The sequence below is a fragment of the Pseudonaja textilis genome, chromosome 6, assembly GCF_049901715.1.
Source record: "Pseudonaja textilis isolate UNSWEBS1 chromosome 6, rPseTex1.2, whole genome shotgun sequence".
In the NCBI taxonomy this organism is placed as follows: domain Eukaryota; kingdom Metazoa; phylum Chordata; class Lepidosauria; order Squamata; family Elapidae; genus Pseudonaja; species Pseudonaja textilis.
The window spans coordinates 41,867,552-41,875,342 of NC_141995.1; positions in this window are offsets into that span (position 1 = coordinate 41,867,552).

The following is a 7,791-nucleotide window of genomic DNA, read 5'->3' on the forward strand; positions in this document are numbered from 1 at the left end:
GGTTGAGAGAGAGAATGATTGGCCCAAGGTCAGCCAGCTGGCTTTGTGCCTATGGTAAGACATGAACACACAGTATCCCAATGTCTATCCTTGTGCCTTAATCACTACACCACACTGTCTTTCCACTGTAAACAAGAGAATTCTATTATAAGTCAGTTAGGAGTAGATTTCATATTACACAAATGATATAGTTTTTTAAACCATAATAAACTTATGAAAGATAAAAAGTGACATTAGATTCCTACAATTCAAGATGTAACGATATGATACTTAGGGCAGACTGACAATAAGAAAGGAATGCTAATCTCTGTCATTTCCAAATGTGCTTCTTAACAATGGAGTCTCAGTTCAAAAGACAAAAAGCTACATTCCTCAATAAAGAATTTGCCTAAGTGAATAGATGATAAGAATAACCATAATGTAAATCCATTTACTTTTTATTTTGATTGAATCTTATTATTTTAAATCTCACATTAAATTAATGTCATTATTAATGGAATAGAATCATTTTTAATAAAAAGAGGAATCTAAGTACTTACATTAAGAAACAGTGACTGAACAAAAGTTTCATTTTAGCAGCATTTTAAAGTACATTAATATTTACAATAATACTTTTCTGTATGTACCTAATTGCTTCATCACAATCTTATAGCAACCTCAAACATGTTAAAAATTAAATCTACCAAATCTCACTCTATTCTTATTAAATTCAAGTCACTGTTTAGCCAACAAAAGGTAAACAAGATAGACAAAATATGCAAAGCATGGTTTATTGTCATGTGATAGGAAAGTTGGGCTTAGAATGGAAAGTCAGCACCATTGCAAGCAACTCTTCACCTGCATTTCAAAGAGGAATACCTCAGGGAAATCTTTTTTTACGTATTTCCCACAACCCACAGCCAGATATAGTCCATTTTCAGACTCAACTTTTCTTTTTCTTATATTTAGTTATATGTTTATATTATCTTTTCTATTGCCATTTCCCGGTTGAAACATAGATCTTATAATTCAGAAGAACACTTTTCACCAGATCTTTAAAATATTCTCCAGTTTTCTGAGATTAAGTAATAAGGAACTCATAGAGTTTACTTCTGAGGAGATCCGTGGAAATGGAAAATGGAACCACATATATTACTTTCTCCAAGTGTATCATACATGTATTGTAAGAGTTGAAAGAATGAGACAATGAAGAGTGAATGAAACATGCATATAATCAGACATTATATGTACAATAGCTCTCAACTATTTTTGCAATATTTCAGTGTTAATAGATCCATAAATGGAAAGGAAGTACATTTTGATTTTGTATGTTATCTTGTGGCAGGATTTCAAAATTTATCTTGGGACAAAATGGCTAGCACTTCCTAACCTTGAGAATTTTCAAGGCAACAGTAAGAACTTTAACAAAATCCTTATTTAAAAATAAACTAGATTTAATTTACTTTGATTTGCCATGATTGGCATTTCATGGAAAAATTATCTTTGAGCAATTAATGCTATTTTCAGTTGATTTATGTGTGTGTGTGTGTGTGTGTGTGTATTGTGACCCTTAAGTCTTAAAAAAAAAGCTTGAATGATCTTAAGAACCAGAAATAAAACTCAAAGAGTGATACAGAATAATTTTTTTTAAAATACTCAAGTTTTTCTACATAAATTGTACTTCAGTCACAAAAAAAATCAGCTTGGACTGCCAAATGTTGAATATTCTAAGGCAGTGGTTCCCAAACTTTTTCAGTCTACCGCTCCCTTGGTGCTACAAACTCATCCTCAGTGCCCCCCACCCAGGGGTGGGATTCAAATTTCTTAACAACTGGTTCTGTGGGCATGGCCTAATTTGTGGGTGTGGTTTACTGGTCATGTGACTGGGTGAGCATGGCCAGGTGACTGGCAAACCAAATATAAGTGGTCCTCGCTTAATGGCAGGTTGCATAGTAAGTGTTCTCATTTATGACTGACCTCCCCAGAGCTACTTGACCTGTTTTTGGACTTTTGACCGCCATGCGCGCGCGCACACACACACACACACACACACACACACTTCTAACCCCGCTGGAGCAGGTGGACTAGATATCTCATTCGTTTTCTCCTCCTTTCTTTCTTTCTTTCTTTCTTTTCTTTCTTTCTTTCTTTCTTTCTCTTTTTCCTTTCTTTCTCTTTCTTTCTGTCCCTTCCTTCCATCCTCCCTCTTTCTTTGTCTATCCTTTTTCTTCCTTTCTCTATCCCTTTTTCTTTCCCTTTTCTCTTTCTTTTCTTTCTTGTCTCTTCCTTCTCTCTCTGTCTCTCTTTCTCTCTCTTTCCCTTTTTTCTCTTTCTCTCTCTCTCTCCCTCCCTCCATATCCATTCACTTTCTCCTCCATCCCTCTTCCTTTCTTTCTTTCTATCTCATTGCTTCTCTGTTTCTCTCTCTCTTTTCTCTCTCTTTCTCTCTCTCTCTTTCCCCTTCTCTCTTTCTTTCTGCCCCTTACTTCCATCCCCCCTCCTTTCTTCCTTTCTCCCTTTTTCTTTCTTTACTTTCTTGTCTGTTCCTTCTCTCTTTCCCTCTCTTTCTCTCTCTCTCTTTTCTCTCTCGTTCTCTCTCTTCCTTTCCTCCTCTCTCTCTCTATCCCTTCCTTAACCTATCTACCTATTTTCTGCCCATGCAGGCATGGCCTAATCTGTCAAAGGCCTGGGCTAATCCTGCATCACCCCATTTCCCCTTTCAGAGGCCCCGGCCCTTAATCTCCCCATTTCCTCCCCCATGACTGCCTCTTTTGTCACCCCATGGCCATGACTTTACCTTCCTCCTATGGCTGGCTGCCAGGGAAGGAAAGCCAGGGTTGAGCCAGTGTTGTCGCTGGGCTCCCTGCCAGCCCACGTCGCCCTTGTCACAAATGCCTGCAGCCGCTGCATGTTTTTGCTGTTGTTCTACTTCTCCAACAAACTGCTGTGGCCACATTCTAGGCGCTGGCCCTGCAGGTCCACCCCATTGAGCCTGCTGCACCAGAGGAACTTGCCCAAGCAAGTCCGAGTGGAATAGTGCAGCAGTCAATGGGGTAAGCCAGCATGGCCGATGCCTAGACACAGCGGTGGCAGCACATTGGAGAAGCAGAGCAAAGCCGGAGGTCAGTAATTTTCACTGCAAAGAACCTCCAGATACCACGTGGGTTTTTTTGGTGCGGCTGGACTCCAGCTGCACCGAAAAAAACACACGGCACCTGGATGCTTTCTGCAGCAAAAGTTACCAACTTCCAGCTTTGCTTGCTCTGTTTCTCCAATGTGCCGCTGTGGCCATCATCAATTGTTGTGTAAGTATGTGATGTCACGCATGTGCAATAAGGACTGACTAGGCAGGGAATGGAGGAGCGGGCAGATAGGAGCAAGGCCAGCCAGGAGCCCATTTTACTGGTTCTCCAAACTACCAGGAACGGTAATGAACCAGTAGAATCCCACCCCTGAATTGTGCCCTGCGAGGGGCCCACCTCCAGCACCCCACTGCAGCCTCTTAGTGCCCCCCTGCCAGCCCCGTTGTCTCTTAGCACCCTGCTAAGGCATCCCACCGTCCCCCAGGGGATGGTACCACCAACTTTCTAAGGGATGTTCAAAATCTAAGTCATGAAGATCATCCAAATTTTGGAAGGGAAACATACTGATTGGAATAAATTAGTATTTCAATCAAATCCTGACAATTGGCTTCTCATCATTAGGCCCATTTTACTTTCTTCAAAATGTTATGATGTCTAGTTGTCCTGGATACTGAGGATAGTCAAAAATTCTGAAGCTTAAGGGGCCTCGAATAAATCTTCAGAGTGTGCAGCAGCTGAAAAAAAAAACCAGCATTTCAGCTAGCATAAGCCTTCTCTGGGTGTCAGTGACATAACTATGACATCTAGAACTACCTTGTTTTATTTATTTTTCTTTAATAAATAAATTTAGAACTACCTAAATAACACAGATATAGTGATGGTTCTTCATATGCATTATAACTATAGTCTGCATAAACCTCAAGATTAATCAAAAGACTGACAGGTTGCTTCAGGCCTGGTCTAAATCATTCCAGATCATAAATTGTTCAGCTTGTTCTGATGTTGATATTAGAGCAATATTAATTAAAACAGAACTTCAATTCATACTACTGTCTAGCATAGAAATTTCAGCAAACAGATTCAAATCTATTAGCAATATAAAATGAAAATTGTGATTAGTATAGATGTAAGAGTAGAATTTGGTAAAAATTTGTATTAACAGTCATATCCGGAAAGAATACTAATATCGAATTTAAATAGAATAGAGTTGTATGTAATCATGTCTCTTTCTTAATTAAGTACAGAAGGAGAAAGGAAGATTACTAGTCTATAAAAGTAGGTCTAATTGGTATGAAATGAAATGTATACAGCATTATTATGGGAATTTCAGAAAGATATTCAACCAGTATTTATAAAAGCCAGATGACTAGATAGGTAATAAAATAGGTGATGCTTGTTGAAGAGAAGGAATTACCCTTAGAATTTGCTGGCTGTGATTGAGAAGAGCCACATGGACACAGTCATAATAAAAAAAAAATCCTACTTTACTATTATGATCAGGTTGATTAATTAAAAAAATAAAATGCCAGGTAGACTACAATATTTTAATATTTCTAATTAGAATTCCGAAATCACTGCCATGAGAGGGGTGGCTATATAAATTTGCTTATATGGTATTATAGAACCCAACTTAGTATTTCTTACAGAAAAAACTCCTTCTGTTTCAATAGAGGCTTTTTTAGAAATGAGAAATTTAGGGCTTATAACTGTAGAGGAAAGTATGATGAACAGGATATCCTGCCTCCCTCCTATCATGTAATTTCCTATCTAAACAAAGAACACAAAATGATTTACACCCCTTAAGGTTAATTGGAATCATTTTTATATTTCCTTTCTAATTAGAAGAATCATTATAAATATTTTAAAGTTAAGGTTCATTCACTTTGAGATTGCAAAAGTAATCAGCATCTTTGCCAATCTTCTACTTTCTACACACTTACTTCATCCCCATTTTTTCAAACTCCTAAAACTGATCGTCTGTTATCTTCAGTATAAATGGATATTTTGTACGAGCAATATAAGTTAATGATGTAGTAAATGCTATTGGATAAATCATAGTGTTAAGTATTTATTAATTCAAAGGAATAAAGAGGAGAAGGAGAAGGAGAAAAAGGAGAATGCTATGTAGCCTGTGGTATGCTGAGATAGGAAACTTACGTATAAACATCCAGTTCCTGAAAAAGGAAAATTATATTTTAATTGAAGTGTGCTTGGCAGTTCTTAGCATACTTATGTCAATATGATAAAAATATTATTTGGCTGAGTGGTTGATCAGTAATTCCCACATTGGCTGGGTTGTTAGGAGTCCACCTCAAAAAGCCAAACAAAGACCTATGAGACGTAGCTTTGGGGATGGGTGTTGATGAAAAGGTTTCCTTGTATTATTTTCCCTATGTTTCCTGCTAGCCTCATCACTAAGGACTGTGCAGTGAGCCAAAAAATATTAAGTTGTGAATGTCTTTTGTTTCTTTTTAACTTATCTTAAAGAATTATTCCTTTTATAACTTAAGCTCCTGGGTGGTAGTTTATAAAATGACAAGGAAACCCAAGATGATCTAGTGGGAACCAAAGCTAAACATTCAGGCAGAAAGTAGGCAATTTGGTTACATAGCAATAAAAACAGGTCAGTGTAAATATTTTGAAATAAACAAAATAAAATATACAGTCCAATAGTATTATATTTACTTGGTTTGAATTTTCATGTTCTGCTAAGCCAGAGTGTGCTTAAATAATAGACTTTTGAATCAATTACAGTTGGCTGGTTTCACACAATACATTAAGTTTCAAGTCCCAAAGAGATATGCAAAAGGGAAACAATCTGTCCATAATTCTTATGATAGGCTTTTGACAAGACTTTCTACTACATTTCACATAGAAATACATGTCTATATACAGGCACACAAACACATACAAATACACACATGTGCATATTATGTTTGGGTGTGTGTGTGTGTGAAGAAGCAAGAAGCAATGGGTGGAAACTAATCAAGGAAAGAAGCAACGGAACTAAGGAGAAATTTCCTGACGGTTAGAACAATTAATCAGGGGAACAACTTGCCTCCAGAAGTTGTAAATGTTCCAACACTGGAAGTTTTTTTAAAAGATGTTAGATAATATTTGTCTGAAGTGGTATAGGGTTTCCTGCCTAGGCAGGAGTTGGAGCTGAAGACTGCCAATGTCCCTTCCAACTCTGTCATTCTATTCTATTCTATTATCTAGAGTTGAAGGTATCTCAGAGGTCATCTAGCCCAACGCCCTAATCATTTCAGGCTCTGCTAAAGGATTTTATTATACAGTTTTTGCCTGAAGTTCTCCAAAGAACATTTTACCTTTACAGCATTGTCATTATTGTTTTTTCATGTTCTGCTTCTGATATACTAGAACAGCTCGATCAATTTTACAAATACAACTGTGAAGTATGGTCTCTTTTAGAGCTGTGGTGGCACAGTGGTTAATTGTTAATGCAGTATTGCAACCTTATTCTGCCAACTACCAGGAGTTCAATTCTGATAGGCTCAAAGTTTATTCAAGGCTCCATCCTTCTGAAGTCAGTAAAATGAAGACCAAGATTGTTGGGGGCTGATTCTGTAAACCACTTAGAGAGGGTTGTAAAGCACTATGAAGCATATATAATCCCAAGTGCTATTGCTATTACTTTCATATGGACCTATGTTTATGCATTTACTTTCTTTTTTAAAAAAGTTTTTTTTTATTTTTTTTAAGACAAACACTAACAAACACAAATATAAAACATCAACATAAAACCGTCTTCCAAAATATAGCGTTTCGGTTGGTACATTTCTTTTGTGCAATGTCATAATATCAGCAGTCTTACCTTTCCAAACATACATTCATATTATATAAGTCAACTATACATGTTATATTGTATTATATTATTATTATATAATTATTAGACTCAACTACAATTTCACATAGTTCTTATCGAAAAGATCTCAGTTTTAACCAATCTGAGAACATACAATTCATTTCATTGTATTCAATTGTATAATATCATTACATTATATTATCTTGCATTTTATGCCATTCCTTTTTTATAACACATTTTACTTCTCTGTTTTCTTACCTAACCATTGATAAAATAGATCCCAGATTTTGTAATATTCTTTATCCTCTTGCTCTCTAATTGCTAATGTCAATTTACTCATTTCTGCTATGCATTTACTTTCTTATTCCCAGATATTTTCCCTGATAAATTTCATTCCAGTTAAGTTTCTTCAAGCCTTTCTTGATCCTTGTTAAGGGTTCGATTTCTGTTTCTCCTTTCATATTCTTATATTATTCTACATATTCTCCAAATATCACTCTCTAAAGCTCTTTATCAAGATAATTTATGTTGACGTAAAAGGTAAATAGCATAGAATACAGTGTGGCATGTTTTGGATATTGAGCCTTTTATGAACATACTTATGAACATACTCCAGTGTCTTTCATCCAGTTATGAATCTAAATAATATGATCAAATGTTATTATCATGAAAGATGTTATAATGGGAAAAGAAGAAGAAGAAGAAGAAGAAGAAGAAGGAGGAGGAGGAGGAGGAGGAGGAGGAGGAGGAGGAGGAGGAGGAGGAGGAGGAGGAGAGGAGGGAGGAGGAGGAGGAGGAGGATTATTTATTTGTAACACATTTCACTTGTACTGATTATTGTTAGTTGTTGCATTCCATCTTAGTGCTAAGAAATTTATTGCTTCATAATCTCAACATGCCAAC